This window comes from Tamandua tetradactyla, chromosome 3 (assembly GCF_023851605.1).
Source record: "Tamandua tetradactyla isolate mTamTet1 chromosome 3, mTamTet1.pri, whole genome shotgun sequence".
In the NCBI taxonomy this organism is placed as follows: Eukaryota; Metazoa; Chordata; class Mammalia; order Pilosa; family Myrmecophagidae; genus Tamandua; species Tamandua tetradactyla.
In genome coordinates this window covers 215,855,442-215,872,935 of record NC_135329.1, presented here as the reverse complement: position 1 = coordinate 215,872,935, position 17,494 = coordinate 215,855,442, and the positions used below count along the sequence as shown (strand labels likewise).

At 47.8% G+C, this 17,494-nt stretch overlaps 1 pseudogene; it reads right to left on the bottom strand.

Moving 5' to 3' along the window:
- Window positions 1–1,070: 1,070 nt before the first annotated feature.
- Window positions 1,071–13,004, bottom strand: LOC143675908 (polymerase delta-interacting protein 3-like; annotated as a pseudogene).
- Window positions 13,005–17,494: the final 4,490 nt, after the last annotated feature.

Below are 17,494 nucleotides of genomic sequence, written 5' to 3'. Positions count from 1 at the left end.
TCAGCCAGGACAGACGAGCGGTTGTGGAGCTGGGGCTCAGGGCTGTGCTCCCCTGCTTAACCTCTGCCTCCGACCCCTGGTGCCCTCTACCCGCCCATCTACAGTGTCCGCTCACTCCATCCCCCCAGAGATGCCCTCCGGGACCCCCATCTCATGAAGTCCCCCACCCGTTGTTCCTTACGGCAGCTGCATTGGTCATCTCCCAACCTGCCTCACCATTTACTTCTGCTCATTTCTCGTGAACTCGACTGTGTCCCCTTCTCTCTGGGGGCCAGGGTCCTTTCTTCCCAGCAGGCCACGGGTGCCCGTAAAGATTTATTGAACCAATTAGTGAATCTCTGAACCTGGTTGTGTGCTTCCAGCCTCTCCCCGCATTTTGCCTATGTTTATTCAGTGTCCTCACATAGCTCGCTGCCTGCCGAATCTTCCCGAAGGCCACCTGCCTGGGGGGCTTCCAGATTGTCTGCGCCTCCGTGTGGCCCCTGCCCTCCTGTTGGGCGCTGAAAGCAGGAACGCTTGGCTTTCCCCTGCCCCCTGGAGTCGCAGCTGTGGCATGGTGGAAGCACACAGCCCTGTCCTGGTCATCCCCCCATTTCCCTGACCACAGCCTCTTGGGTTGACCGTGCGGGTGGGGGGACAGGGGTGAGGTCCCTACCGGCCTCTCTCCAACAGTGGCCAACAAGGTCATTAGCTCATCAGACTGTCCCGAGGAAGCAGAGTGGATACTTGCTCCCCTGTGCGGCCTCCATGGAGCACACACGTCCTTTGCTGGTCACACCTTGGAAACATGTGCCCAGGGGGCCTGGGTGAGGGGCTCCAGGTGCTCAGGAGCCCGAGGCAAGGCCCGTGGAGGCGGCCCTCCTCCAGGCTGCCACCCCAAGGCGGACAAGGCCGTGTGGGTGTAGCTGTCCCTGTGGGGTGCTTTTCAACTCCAGGCCCCTTCATATGGTTTCTTGATCTGCTCTGATTTCTTCTGAAAGCATTTATGGTCTTTGGAAGTATTTATAATTGCAGAGGGGGCTGGGTGAGGGACTCTCTTTGGCAGTGGTCAGCAGGTTTTTTGACTGAAGTTAGAGTTTGGCATGGTAGCCTCTGGGGGGGGGGTGTGCGGTTGAGGGTCAGAGGTCAAATTCCTTGGTGGGGCAAAGGTGATGAGCGTGATGAAGTGGGCAGTTGGCTCCGCGGACAGGAGGAAACCGCAGGCTTGGTGGAGGGGGCGGTGTGCAGAGAGGCCGAGGGAGAGATGTGTGTGTGCAAAGGTGGAAGCCAGCTCTGCACCTCCATCTCCTGGAGAAAGGCGTGGAGCCCTGTCCCGCCCTGTGTTCAGGCTCTCCCAGGGAGGGCAGCTTGTGGAAATCATGACACGTGATGCCTATTTTCAAATGCTTGGGAACATCTTCCAGCCTCTTCATCTTTTCTTTGAAAAAACGAAGTAATGGGCAGAGAGATTGAGGCAATAGAATCATGTAGCAGCGTTGGTTTTCCGCAGAGGGAAGTTAAGTCAGGAGATGCCTTTTTGCCCATCGGGTGGGTGCAGAGAGGCTGCACCCTTGAAATAGCCTGGTTACCTGCAGCCCTTGTCCCCAGCCTGCTTTGTTGGGGGAGCCAGGTTGCCCCCCTCCAGGGTAGGGGACAGGCAGATGAGGCAGCTTGGGGTGAAGGAAGGGGGTGGTAGATGAAACAGCCAAAGCTGCTTCTGGGCCAGACTCACATCGGAAAGGTCTGTGCCCAAGAGACACCTGCTCTCCCGGGGTCTCCTGAGCTGACAAGGAAGGTGGGTCTGCTCAGGTGGGGTGGCGTGGAGACCAGGTGCCTGGAGAAGGGGCAGCGCCCCTGTCTGGGGTCAAGCAGCCTGGCCAGGGAGGCTTCACCGTCTGAGCTGCCCCTTGTTGCTGCCCCTGGAACTTCAGCTTGAGCAGGACGTCGTGTCCCGGGTCACCCCAACGTTCTGGAAGCAGCCCGAGCCCGTGACAGAGGGAATGCGCAGGTGGGCAAGGAAGAACTCTTTCTGGGCACTCCAGAAATCAGGCTGTGGGCAGAAAATCTCAGCACTCTTCGGGATCCAGGCCTCAGCCACACCATTATTTTGTAAGAGTCTCATAAGCAACTCATATGAACGCTTACAAGGCATGATGTCTTTATATTTGTCATCTTCAGGTAATTGCTAACAAATAAGTTTTACAAGTATTAACAATCCAGCAGAAAATAAGTATTTATAAATATGAAGTATATATCAATTTATAATTTATTTTCCCTGACCAGTTTTATCTTTAAAATAAAAAAAAGATCCAATTTTCTTTATCCCCAAATTAATTTTTATAGCCTTGTTTTATATGTTGCTTTATTTGCTACAGAAAATTTGGTTTATTTGGATAACAGCAAACTTACCCTGGTTGTTACATTGTTACTACTTTCTTAATTTCATCCAGTTTATAATTTTGTGCTGCTTGTGCTCAGGAGTTATTTTGAATTTAAGGTCACATCCATACAAATTAAAACTGTTGGTTGGACTTCTGTTTTCAGCCAAGACGGAGTAACAAGGAGTAGATTTGTTCTCCTTGCTGAGACAGCTGAAACACCAGAAAAATTTTAAAAATGGTTTTCAAGACCTTGGCTGTCAGGTGGCTACAGAGAGTGACCCTGAGATGGAGCACAACCCAGGCAGCCCCACGAGAGCTGTCTTGGGGCCTGGGGAGGATTTCAGTGCAAGGCGAGGGAGTGAGGAGGGGCCGGTGGCCTCTGAGCTGAGTGGGTGCAGGAGTCGGCAAAGCCCACGCTGGGCAGAGCATGTGGGCAGAGCGCGGAGAGGAGAGGACTTGGCAGGCACGGCAAGTCACCGACCTGCAGAGCCCCTCGGTTCTCAGCTGTGTCCTGATCAGCGTCTGCATATGAGGAAATCACCAAACGACAGGGAAAAAGCCGTCTAGGAGGTTTAGAGGAAACCACCAGAGCCCATCCAGGGCAAGAATCATTCCCCTTCCCATCAGCCAGAGTGGAAAACTCAGAATTCACACGGAACCGGGAAGGATGTCCCCCAGGACAGAGAGGAATTAGCCGCAGACTGAAACGATGGCCTGGTCCTGCCTAAAAGCTCCAAAGTACACCTAAGCGGATCGAGCTGTTTCTGAGTTACGTAATTGCACCTCAGAATAAAGCTCAAGAATATTCACAAGAATGCAAAAATATCCAGTACCCAAAATGGTAAAATTCATAATGCTTGGCATCCAATCAAAGATTACCAAACACGCAAAGAAGCAGGAAACAAGAACCATAGTAAGGAGAAAAATCATTCAATCTTAGCCAGCTTAAAAGTATTGCAGGTTATAGAATTAGATGTCAAGGATGTTAAAATGGTTATTACAGAGACTTCCTGGAAGATGGCGGCTTAGTAAGACGCGCGGATCTTAGTTTCTTCTCCAGGACACCTACTAGGGGAGTAGAAACGATACAGAAAGCGCCCAAAGCCACAACAGAGATAAAAAAGACAGCGTACCCCATCCTGGAACGGCTGGCTGGCTGAGAGAAGCAGCTCGGGTGAGTTCGCCGAGGCGCGCGGGCCTTACCGGGCGGGGTGGCAAGCGGCCGGAGTTACTCCCTTCCCCCTTCCCGGGCCGGCTGGGAGAATTGGAGAGGTGGTCCCCTGAAACCAAGGCGACTGGCGCCCACACCACGCGCAGCCCCCGGACCAACTGAGAGAATTGGATCGGAAACCCCCAGGCCGCGGAGAACGGTGACCCCGTGACTCCCGGGGAACGTGCACTCTCTCGGGCGGGCCGCTGCCGCTGGCGCCCTCCCGCCACGCTTGTTGCCCAGGGCCGACTAGGAAATTCGGACGGGCTCTTTCCCTGGCTGCGGCGACCAGCAACCCTCCCTGCGTTCGGACCCCGGGCCGGCTCAAGCCGCTTCGGCTAGCGAACCCCCAGGACGGCGAGAGTTTTCCAAGGTTTAAGGTCCCACAGCACCTTTTACTGGTGGGACCCGCAGACAAACGTGTGCCACGAGCGCCACCTACTGGGCAGGATAAGAAAAACAGAACCCAGAGATTTCACAGAAAAATATTACAACCTTGCTGGGTCCAACACCAAGAGAAATCTGAATAAATGCCCAGACGCCAGCAGCAGAAGATAACTGTCCACACTCAAAAGATTGAGAATATGGCTCAGTCAAAGGAACAAACCAATAGCTCAAATGAGACACAAGAGCTGAGACAACTAATGCTGAATATACGAACAGAAATGGAAAACCTCTTCAAAAATGAAATTGATAAATTGAGGGAGGACATGAATAAGACATGGGCTGAACATAAAGAAGAAATAGAAAAACTGAAAAAGCAAATCACAGAACTTATGGAAGTGAAGGACAAAGTAGAAAAGATAGAAAAAACAATGGATAGCTACAATGATAGATTTAAAGAGACAGAAGATAGAATTAGTGATTTGGAGGATGGAACATCTGAATTCCAAAAAGAAACAGAAACTATAGGGAAAAGAATGGAAAAATTTGAACAGGATATCAGGGAACTCAAGGACAATATGAACCGCACAAATATACGTGTTGTGGGTGTCCCAGAAGGAGAAGAGAAGGGAAAAGGAGGAGAAAAACTAATGGAAGAAATTATCACTGAAAATTTCCCAACTCTTATGAAAGACCTAAAATTACAGATCCAAGAAGTGCAGCGCACCCCAAAGAGATTAGACCCAAATAGGCGTTCTCCAAGACACTTACTAGTTAGAATGTCAGAGGTCAAAGAGAAAGAGAAGATCTTGAAAGCAGCAAGAGAAAAACAATCCATTACATACAAGGGAAACCCAATAAGACTTTGTGTAGATTTCTCAGCAGAAACCATGGAAGCTAGAAGACAGTGGGATGATATATTTAAAATACTAAAAGAGAAAAACTGCCAACCAAGACTCCTATATCCAGCAAAATTATCCTTCAAAAATGAGGGAGAAATTAAAACATTCTCAGACAAAAAGTCACTGAAAGAATTTGTGACCAAGAGACCAGCTCTGCAAGAAATACTAAAGGGAGCACTAGAGTCAGATACAAAAAGACAGAAGAGAGAGATATGGAAAAGAGTGTAGAAAGAAGGAAAATCAGATATGATATATATAATACAAAAGGCAAAATGTTAGAGGAAAATATTATCCAAACAGTAATAACACTAAATGTCAATGGACTGAATTCCCCAATCAAAAGACATAGATTGGCAGAATGGATTAAAAAACAGGATCCTTCTATATGCTGTCTACAGGAAACACACCTTAGACCCAAAGATAAACATAGGTTGAAAGTGAAAGGTTGGGAAAAGATATTTCATGCAAATAACAACCAGAAAAGAGCAGGAGTGGCTATACTAATATCCAACAAATTAGACTTCAAATGTAAAACAGTTAAAAGAGACAAAGAAGGACACTATATACTAATAAAAGGAACAATTAAACAAGAAGACATAACAATCATAAATATTTACGCACCGAATCAGAATGCCCCCAAATACGTGAGGAATATACTGCAAACACTGAAAAGGGAAATAGACTCATATACCATAATAGTTGGAGACTTCAACTCACCACTCTCATCAAGGGACAGAACATCTAGACAGAGGATCAACAAAGAAATAGAGAATCTGAATATTACTATAAATGAACTAGACTTAATAGACATTTATAGGACATTACATCCCACAACAGCAGGATACACCTTTTTCTCAAGTGCTCATGGATCATTCTCAAAGATAGACCACATGCTGGGTCACAAAGCAAGTCTTAACAAATTTAAAAAGATTGAAATCTTACACAACACTTTCTCGGACCATAAAGGAATGATGTTGGAAATCAATAATAGGCAGAGTGCCAGAAAATTCACAAATACGTGGAGGCTCAACAACACACTCCTAAACAACGAGTGGGTCAAAGAAGAAATTGCTAGAGAAATTAGCAAATACCTCGAGGCGAATGAAAATGAAAACACAACATATCAAAACTTATGGGACGCAGCAAAGGCAGTGCTAAGAGGGAAATTTATTGCTCTAAATGCCTATATCAGAAAAGAAGAAAAGGCAAAACTTCAGGAATTAACTATCCATTTGGAAGAACTGGAGAAAGAACAGCAAGCTAACCCCAAAGCAAGCAAAAGGAAAGAAATAACAAAGATTAGAGCACAAATAAATGAAATTGAAAACATGAAAACAATAGAGAAAATCAATAAGGCCAGAAGTTGGTTCTATGAGGAAATCAATAAGATTGATGGGCCCTTAGCAAGATTGACAAAAAGAAGAAGAGAGAGGATGCAAATAAATAAGATCAGAAATGGAAGAGGAGACATAACTACTGACCTCACAGAAATAAAGGAGGTAATAACAGGATACTATGAACAACTTTACGCTAATAAATACAACAATTTAGAGGAAATGGACGGGTTCCTGGAAAGACATGAACAACCAACTTTGACTCAAGAAGACATAGATGACCTCAACAAACCAATCACAAGTAAAGAAATTGAATTAGTCATTCAAAAGCTTCCTAAAAAGAAAAGTCCAGGACCAGATGGCTTCACATGTGAATTCTACCAAACGTTCCAGAAAGAATTAGTACCAATTCTCTTCAAACTCTTCAAAAAAATCGAAGTGGAGGGAAAACTACCTAATTCATTCTATGAAGCCAACATCACCCTCATACCAAAACCAGGCAAAGATATTACAAAAAAAGAAAACTACAGGCCGATCTCTCTAATGAATACAGATGCAAAAATCCTCAATAAAATTCTAGCAAATCGTATCCAACAACACATTAAAAGAATTATACATCATGACCAAGTAGGATTCATCCCAGGTATGCAAGGATGGTTCAACATAAGAAAATCAATTAATGTAATACACCATATCAACAAATCAAAGCAGAAAAATCACATGATCATCTCAATTGATGCAGAGAAGGCATTTGACAAGATTCAACATCCTTTCCTGTTGAAAACACTTCAAAAGATAGGAATACAAGGGAACTTCCTTAAAATGATAGAGGGAATATATGAAAAACCCACAGCTAATATCATCCTCAATGGGGAAAAATTGAAAACTTTCCCCCTAAGATCAGGAACAAGACAAGGATGTCCACTATCACCACTATTATTCAACATTGTGTTGGAAGTTCTAGCCAGAGCAATTAGACAAGAAAAAGAAATACAAGGCATCAAAATTGGAAAGGAAGAAGTAAAACTATCACTGTTTGCAGACGATATGATACTATACGTCGAAAACCCGGAAAAATCCACAACAAAACTACTAGAGCTAATAAATGAGTACAGCAAAGTAGCAGGTTACAAGATCAACATCCAAAAATCTGTAGCATTTCTATACACTAGTAATGAACAAGCTGAGGGGGAAATCAAGAAACGAATCCCATTTACAATTGCAACTAAAAGAATAAAATACCTAGGAATAAATTTAACTAAAGAGACAAAAAACCTATATAAAGAAAACTACAAAAAACTGCTAAAAGAAATCACAGAAGACCTAAATAGATGGAAGGGCATACCGTGTTCATGGATTGGAAGACTAAATATAGTTAAGATGTCAATCCTACCTAAATTGATTTACAGATACAATGCAATACCAATCAAAATCCCAACAACTTATTTTTCAGAAATAGAAAAACCAATAAGCAAATTTATCTGGAAGGGCAGGGTGCCCCGAATTGCTAAAAACATCTTGAGGAAAAAAAACGAAGCTGGAGGTCTCGCGCTGCCTGACTTTAAGGCATATTATGAAGCCACAGTGGTCAAAACAGCATGGTATTGGCATAAAGATAGATATATCGACCAATGGAATCGAATAGAGTGCTCAGATATAGACCCTCTCATCTATGGACATTTGATCTTTGATAAGGCAGTCAAGCCAACTCACCTGGGACAGAGCAGTCTCTTCAATAAATGGTGCCTAGAGAACTGGATATCCATATGCAAAAGAATGAAAAAAGACCCATCTCTCACACCCTATACAAAAGTTAACTCAAAATGGATCAAAGATCTAAACATTAGGTCTAAGACCATAAAACAGTTAGAGGAAAATGTTGGGAGATATCTTATGGATCTTACAACTGGAGGCGGTTTTATGGACCTTAAACCTAAAGCAAGAGCACTGAAGAAGGAAATAAATAAATGGGAACTCCTCAAAATTAAACACTTTTGTGCATCAAAGAACTTCATCAAGAAAGTAGAAAGACAGCCTTCACAATGGGAGACAATATTTGGAAATGATATATCAGATAAAGGTCTAGTATCCAGAATTTATAAAGAGATTGTTCATCTCAACAACAAAAAGACAGCCAACCCAATTACAAAATGGGAAAAAGACTTGAACAGACACCTCTCAGAAGAGGAAATACGGATGGCCAAGAGGCACATGAAGAGATGCTCAATGTCCCTGGCCATTAGAGAAATGCAAATCAAAACCACAATGAGATATCATCTCACACCCACCAGAATGGCCATTATCAACAAAACAGAAAATGACAAGTGCTGGAGAGGATGCGGAGAAAGAGGCACACTTATCCACTGTTGGTGGGAATGTCAAAGGGTGCAACCACTGTGGAAGGCAGTTTGGCGGTTCCTCAAAAAGCTGAATATAGAATTGCCATACGACCCAGCAATACCATTGCTAGGTATCTACTCAAAGGACTTAAGGGCAAAGACACAAACGGACATTTGCACACCAATGTTTATAGCAGCATTATTTACAATTGCAAAGAGATGGAAACAGCCAAAATCTCCATCAACAGAAGAGTGGCTAAACAAACTGTGGTATATACATACGATGGAATATTATGCAGCTTTAAGACAAGATAAACTTATGAACCATGTAATAACATGGATGGACCTAGAGAATATTATGCTGAGTGAATCCAGCCAAAAACTAAAGGACAAATACTGTATGGTCCCACTGATGTGAACGGACATTCGAGAATAAACTTGAAATATGTCATTGGTAACAGAGTTCAGCAGGAGTTAGAAACAGGGTAAGACAATGGGTAATTGAAGCTGAAGGGATACAGACTGTGCAACAGGACTAGATACAAAAACTCAAAAATGGACAGCACAATAATACCTAATTGTAAAGTAATCATGTTAAAACACTGAATGAAGCTGCATCTGAGCTATAGGTTTTTGTTTTGTTTTGTTTTGTTTTGTTTTGATTTTACTATTATTACTTTTATTTTTTTCTCTATATTAACATTCTATATCTTTTTCGGTTATGTTGCTAGTTCTTCTAAACCAATGCAAATGTACTAAGAAATGATGATCATGCATCTATGTGATGATGTTAAGAATTAATGATTGCATGTGTAGAATGGTATGATCTCTAAATGTTGGGTTAATTTCTTTTTTTCCGTTAATTAAAAAAAAAATGGTTATTACAACAATTTTTTTTAGGAATAACAAATGTTTATTCAGAAATGGTTACATAAAACACAGTCTTCTCCATCGCGCATTGCTCCTTCTGAGCAAAGGGGCGCAGATGGGCGGTGTGCGGGGGTGGGAGGTGGACAGGTTGACAGGCTTGGCCCCAACCTCTCTTCCCTGTCTACCAAGATGGTGTCATCTACAGAAGGGGAGGCGGCCATGCTCCACCATCCCACCCCTCCATCCAAAGCATGGGGTGCACAAGAAGGTTGCAGCCGGGCTCATGGGACAGCATAAGCGGAGCACGTCTGGCCTGGGAAACGGAGGAAGGGTGAAGCTGTCCAGGTGGGGGCCTCCCATCCCTTCTCCGAGCACGGTCCAAGCAGTGACCCTATTGTTCTCAGCACCAGAAGATCCAGGTCGCCCTCCCTTCCTGATGCTCTGTTGAGCCAGAAGGTTCAAGTGTGGTAAGAATGTCTTCTAAGTTCATCCCTGTTCAAAGGGGGACAAGGGAAGAAAAACAACATTCTTGGGGAGAAAAAGAACACGACTGAAGGTGGAGTACTTTCCTTGTTCCTTGCACCTTCCAGGTCTGGCCACGTTCAGAGCTAGAGGATTAGCTGGGTTCAAACCCTGGGTCCCTCTCCCTGGATAGGTGTATTAACTCTGGGTTAATCCCCAGCAGGTCCGAAGGGTTCTCGGTGCTTCAGGTCCTGGGTCTCACCTTCCGGCCGTGTGCTGTCGCAGCACTTGGCACTGGTGCTGTAGCCCCGGGGTCCTGCTGCCCACCTCCCTTCAGCTCTGACCGCCTGGAGTCCTGACAGTCCAGAAGACACAAACGGTGCCAGGAGTGATGCTGCCTGCAGTGGGGAAGCTCAAATAATTGCCTGGGGTCATGCTGGTGGAACTACCCACTGGCCGGCCTAGAAGGGTTGCTCTGCTCCCCTAATTACTAACTCCGTCCCCCCACCACAGCCAAAGCAAGAAAATACCCCCTGGTTATAGATGGGTGGGTGGCCCGCAGGGTTGGGACAGTGTCTTGGTGGCAGCTGGGTATGTGCCTGTCAGCATCCTTGGCTATTGTGCTACAGACATCTAAGGCCAAAGAAGAGCCATGTTGGCTGCAGCTACCCTCACCCATTAAAACAGTCCCCAAGCTCTCAGGGGTCACAGAGCAGGCGACCACGGCTTTGAAGGTCCAGCTAACAGTGTTGACCCAGGTGGCATCTGCACCAAATGGAGGGTGGGACGAATGCCTGCTAGGTGAAGGTCAGGAGAGCTGCCAGGAGAAGCCCCTCCCGGCAACAACGAGCCAAAAGTCCAAAAGAAGGAGCTGGGGAGGAGTATTCAGCACAACTTAGGAAAAAGGGAAATGTGGACTCAGAACTCACTCTGGGTTGCTTGAGAAAGCAAGGACCCTCCAAGGCAAGTGCTGGAGAGCACCCCTCCTGGCTGAGCAGCGACCCCGTCCTGCCCTTGCCACATGGTCCTCTCCAGAGTCCAGAGCAGTCTGATGCCAACCGTGGTGAGAGGTCCTGACCCCCCAGGCCATCCCACCAACCTCAAGTGCAAAGGGCACAGCAACCTGGCTTTCGGCACAATGTGGGGGCTCCTGTTTCCCCCATTGTCTGAAGGGTTTAGAAGAGAGAGGGAGACAGGTACCCTCAGCCCTGAAGAAAGCTGTCTTCTTCAAACAGTGCCTGCTCTATACTCCATGGGGCCACATGAGACCACTGAGAGGTTGGTGCCCTGTGTCCATAAGAATTCAACTGGGGGCTGAGGTTAGGGGGAGGACTCTCAGGATCACAAGCTTGCCTTGGTGACGGGGCTGGGGTGGGGAACATACGAGAGGAAACATTAACACAGCACGGAGAGCCAGCCTCCCAGGAGGGGAGAGTGCTGCCCTGGCCAGCCTTCAGCCTTCCCCTCCAGGGCCTCCAGCCCCACGGCTGTTGGCCGCAAACCTTGCTTCGGGAAGCAGAGACTCCCGCCCTTGCCCCATGTCCGGCTGCCTTGAAGCCCTGCTCAAAGCGTGATTGTGAATCCTGCAGGCCGTGTGGCCACAGGGCCGTGGAGGACTTGAAGAGCGCCTTCGGGATGGTGTAGGGTCCACCTAGGCAGCAGGGCTGATGAGGGGGCGGGCTTCACCCCACGAGGCAACGCACTCTGCCACATGGAGGGCGGTCACTCAGCCGCAGGACGGGCTGGTCGGACCTGGTGACCTTCCCATTCCCGTGAAGGTCGCACTTCACTGGTTGTCCATCCAGACGCCGGCAGCTGTGCTCCTCATGTGCAATGGCGGTGGCATCATCTCCTTCACCAAGACCCCTCCGCCGCCCAGGGAGGGCCAGCGCGCCCGTCTGAGGGCCCCAGGGACGGCCAGTGCACCCGTCCGAGGGCCCCAGGGAGGGCCAGTGCACCCGTCTGAGGGCCCCAGGGAGGGCCAGAGTGCCCATCTGAGGGCCCCAGGGACGGCCAGTGTGCCCGTCTGAGGGCCCCAGGGAGGGCCAGTGCACCCGTCTGAGGGCCCCAGGGAGGGCCAGCGTGCCCGTCTGAGGGCCCCAGGGAGGGCCAGCCACGCCTGTCCGAGGGCCCCAGGGAGGCCCAGTGCACCCGTCCGAGGGCCCCAGGGAGGGCCAGCTGTGCCCGTCCAAGGGCCCCAAGGAGGGCCAGCCGTGCCCGTCCAAGGGCCCCAGGGAGGGCCAGCGCACCCGTCCGAGGGCCCCAGGGAGGGCCAGCTGTGCCCGTCCAAGGGCTCTGCACACACAGACGCTCAGCGAGGTCCTCTTCGGCCACCTGAGGGTGTACACTGTTCACAGTCATCTTGGAACTTCCGGGGACTGAGGACAGGCTTGGGGGGACGCTCTCTGGGGGGTTCCTCCTTGTTGACCAGTAGCCAGGACATACTGGTCAAGGTTTTTGCTGGAATGGACGAGGGCAGAGCAGGGGCTGGGTAGGCTTCATCCTGGACCAGTTTGGCGAGAAGCAGGACCTTGGGCAGGGAAAGCGTGGGGCTGCTCAGCAGCCACGTGATGGGGGAAGCTGCCCGGTCTGTGCATTTCATCTGTTTACGTGGAATGGGAGCTGTAACGTCATCCTCTTCATCCAGACGGTGTAAATTCTGCTTGGTCTGGCGATTACTGCCGACACTGACCCTCATTCCAGCAGGATGGGCATCAAGTGGTACCGTGGCCTTTTGCTGTGGAAACTGGGTGGTTTGGTGAGCATCAGAGCAGGGGTCCCTGTCCCTATGGGTGGGCTCACGAAGGCAGGAGAGCTCTGCTTCAAGCTGATCTTCTCCCAGGCATCTGCCACTGGCAGGGCTTCTGGGTGCTGAGCTCTGCTGCTGGTGGAGCTGGGCATCCTTCTGCGAAAGCTTCTCCCGGGCATCCTTGACTCCTGGCTCGAGCTGGGCATCCGAGAGGCCAATCTTCTGCCAGGCATCAGACCTCTGCCAGAAGGTGGCTGTGCAGGCTGGTTGTCTGAGAAGACTTGGCTGGGCCCCACGTGAGATCACGCACCTCCAACTCCTGGCCTGGCATTGAGCCACCCTTTGCTGCCTCCCCAGGCTTCTGGATTGGATCATCCAGGGATATGTCTGCCATGCTGCAGTGCTGAGCCAGCCGAGAAGCAGTTCACACTCCCTCTGCCCTTGAGCCCCATTATTATAGCTATTTTATATTTTCAGGAAGCTGGAGGAAAGATTGACTATGTTAAATAGAGAAATGGACAATACATAAAAGATAAAAATCAAACATCTAGATATAAAAACCACAATATCTGAGATGAAAAATGCACAGTATGGGATGAAGGGATTACATAATGCACAAAAAAGATCAGTGAAATATGAAAATATAGCAAAAGAAACTATCCAATATGAAGCACAGAGAGATAAAAGACTGAAAAATAACTGCAGAGAGTATTGATGAGCTGTGGGAAAACTTCCAGCAGCCTAGTATATGTGCAATTAGAGACTTCAGAAGAGAGAAGTAAGAAAGGGATTTGAAAATTATATGAAGAAATAATGGCCAAAATCATTCCAAATTTTATGAAAACTAAATTTACAGATCCAAGAAATTAATGACCTGAAACATAAAGAAAATTACAAGGCACATTGTAATTAAACTACTTGCGACTGGTGAAAAAGAGGACAACTTAAACTCAGCCAGAGGGAAACAAGCCCACACTGCAGACACGGGAAGAAAGGCGAGAGTGACAACAGACTTCTCGTCAGAAAAAATGAAAGACAGAAGACAGAGGAATAATACATTTAAAGTACTGGAGGAAACAGTTAATGTAGAATTCTATACCCAGAAAAACCATCTTTCAAAAACAGAGGTGACACGAAAACGTCAGTAGACATGTAAAAGATGAAAGGCTTTGTCCCCTAGAGATGTGTTGGCCAAAATGCTGACGGGAGTCATTCGGGCAGGAGCAAAATGATACCAGGTGGAAATCTGCTCTGCAAGAAGGGGTAGAGGGAACCAAAAATGCTGATGATGTGGCTAAATATAAAGTATTTTTCCTAGTAGTTTGACCTCTTTAAAAACTGATCAGTTGTTGGTTTATAATACATGTATAAGCACAGCATATGGCAGCAGTAACACAGAGTGGGAGGAGAGAAATGGAAGTGCAGCGTGGTAAGCTTCTTAGACATATGTGCAGAGTGTGGTAAGTCATCAGTCTGTAATATAAACCTTAAAATAGCTCAGCCGCAAAGGAGGTAAAATGGAGTCACTGACGATGCACGAGAGGAATCCAGGCTCAGACATGAGGTGGATGTGGGCATCTGGTCCGTTTGCTCCTCTTTTCTTAGGAGAGTGAGCATTCATTCATCCATTCATTCATTCCATAACTACTTATTTCCTACCCTGTGCTGGGTACTGTTCTAAGAGCCACAGAAAGGACAGTGAATAAATTAGGCAAACTCTTGCCCTCGTTGAGCTTATATTCTAGGGGGGAAGGCAGCCAAACGATCAAGTAGATGGTGCAAGTGCCGGAAGGCACACAGAGCTGGGCAAAGGGGCGGGGCCCACGAAGCGGTGTGGGAACTGGAGTTGGTGCTGAAGATGGCCTGGGCCCCTGGGGTCCTGGGCAGCTCACGGGACTTGGGACACAGGCAGGGTGGCCGGGACAAGGCCTGGTGACCTCCAGGAGATGCAGGGTCAGAGCTGTGAGAGTCGGGGCAACGAGGCACTGGGGAGTGGAGGGCTGTGGGCCTGGTTTGGGGCTTGCAGAGCTCTGGGGCCCCTATAGTCCTTCCAGAAGTGTTGGGGAGCCCAGAGAAGGGAAGGGGAGTCCCATCTGGAGTGCATGGAGCTCTGACTTGACTCCTGCCACTGGGGAGTGCTGGGGATGGGAGGTGCTGTGAAGGCTTGTGAGGAGAGAAAAACTGTGGAAATCACCGTTTAGGACAGGAGAGCGGTGGGGTGGAAGGGCGTGGAGCAGCGTTGTCGGCTGCCCAAAGGGCATGGAGCGGCCAGCTGGCATGCTGCGCTTCCCTCTGGACACATACATCTGCAGCAGGGCCAGGGGAGGGGCCGGTGACAGCTGGCTTTGCGGGTGAGGACTGAGGTGGGAGAGGGGCCAGGGAGGCGAGCACCTGAAAAGTCAGGTCCACTCCCTTTGGATCTTCTGTTCAGCCAGAAGTGGATCACCGGAGGAAAGAAAATCAAGGAACTGGGGTCCAGGGCATCTGCAGGACCTTCTGTGTAAATGTCCAAACCCTGAGAAGCAGGGCAGGGAGTATGCTGGAGGGGGTGGCAGGGAGACAGGGCCGGACTTCAGGAAGGGGAGGAAGCAATTGGGGTCCTTAGAGGGTGGCAACAAGGAAGCATGGAGGGTGGTGGCAGGAGCGTCCATGGAGGGACCTGAAAGCAGCAGCAGGTCACCTGGCCTGTCTCTGTTCCAGGGGTGCCCAGGTGAGGGGAAGAAAACAGCCACCCCCAAGAGGGCTGCAGGGAGGGCCAGAAGCAGAGCGAACCTTCCAACAGCCAAGAGGCCTTCTGGGCACAGAGGGGTGGGGTCTGCAGCCCGGCCAGGAGTCCTGGGCTTCTCTCACGAATGGACGTGCCACACAGACAACCAAGGTGGAAGCAAGCAGAAACGGGCATGGCACCCCAGCCCAGCATGACGCACCTGGGCGCCTGGGCTCCCTCAATTTGCACAGCACCCCTCAGTGTCAGGAGACTGTCCACACTTCCTGAGGAGGGACGAGGGCTAAGGACATCGAGGCAGCCCACTCCCGGTCTCTCAGCTGGTGACCCCCACTCCTACCCCATCCCTCCCTCTGTGACCTCCTGCACCAGGTGTGGCACTGTGCGGTTGAGTTGGTAATGGGGAAACTTTGCCCACAAACCAAGCACTGTTCCACGTGAGGACACGGGGAAGGGAAACCCGTGGGCCATCAGCAGTGGCTGAGGCCCTGAGAGCGTGTCCCAGGCAGTGAAAGCAGACCAGGGTCAGCTCAAATGCCGCTCTTTTAGATGTGGGCCGTGTCTCGGGGCGTGAAGCACTTGAGTGCTCAGTCTCCCTGACCTCTGGAGAATCAGGGTCTTATTACTTACCTCTGGGGATTGCTACGAGAAAGTTCAAATTGTGAAACACAGACAAACGCCACTGACTTCAGGTTTCAGGCATTGAAGAAGGACAATTATAGGCATACAATATTGCGTTATGAGTTAAGGGAATCGAAGACCTTCTAGGAGAGGAAGAGAGGAGCGGGACTGAAAAGTGAAGCGAAGTGAACACCTCGGTGGCGCGGGGCCCATGCCGAGCACTGACGCTCCCCTCCGCGGCTGCCTGGAGCCTCGCGCGCACGGGGCACTGACGCCACATGGGCCAGTGAGAATCTGCTGCTTTTCTGCAAGACAATCATGTCCGTTTAAAGTTTCCTTAATCCCATGTTATCCAGGACAGGCAGGATGTCACCAAATCCACATGATGAAGGGATTTGGAGGAAAAAGGAATAGAATTTAACAGAGCAGAACAAACGACAACTTCGTTTAAATGGATTTCAATGATAATCCAAGAAGTCAGCTGCACTGAGGAGTATGAGCAAAAGAATTTAATTCATACAAATTAATTAAGAATTAAGAATTAATTGCCATACAAATTGACTGCAAACAATTATTAACTAATGTCCAGCTGAAAAAATACATCCGCTCCCATCTTTGTTATTCTGAAAACCATTGATTTACAAAACCCATAGGTACAGCAGCTGGGAGCCTAGAAAGTGAAATAATAAATAACAATCTACCTCAGCAAATTTAAATATTCTACTGGGCTCCTCTGGCTATTATTCTTTGTTAGTTTACCTAAATAGCCAGCTAATTCATGTACATACTTTTCCTACATTGAGTTGCCTTATCACCTCTTTTACAAGGTCCCTAAAACATCTGAACCTTTGCTTTTTGTCTTTTTTCCTTCTTTTTTTAATCAGTCATTTAAAAAATTAATTGTAACTCTAAGTGGTTCCACATAGAGTGTTTCCAAATGAATAATCACCAAATAGTTTGCCCTATAATTAGAATTTTCATCTGCTGCACAGCTCGAAGTTTCCAATGAATGTTACAATGCATTTTTGGTAGATGAATCTAAGTCATATTAGAAGATTTTTTGGCACCATAAGACTGATGAAAGCACAAAAAACAAAACCTCAAGAGCATTTACACTTTCGTGCAAACTGCTCGTTTTGTCCTTGAGTTATAAAAGATTTTGAAATCTAAATTTATAGGGCCATAGAGAAATCAACGATAAATACTGGATATTTTCAGAACCCTCAAAATGATGACTTATAATAGTTTCTAATAATTTATAAAATATATTGATTTGTACTTTCCTTTTATAGCACATTTATTTGTACACCTTTCCATGGGAAAGTATTTTACAAGAGCACTTGAATTGTTTCAACTGTTAGAATTTCTTAAATTTCTAAGTAGCAGCAGTTCTTTACATGACTTTGGCTGACATTTTTGAACCAGTATCTGAACCGTTACCAGTCCCTGAACTGTTGATACACTTAGCACTTGTGTGCCAGATGACAACTTCTGACACGTCCCCATTTTTCATCCGCTCGCCTAAGTGTGCTCTGGGA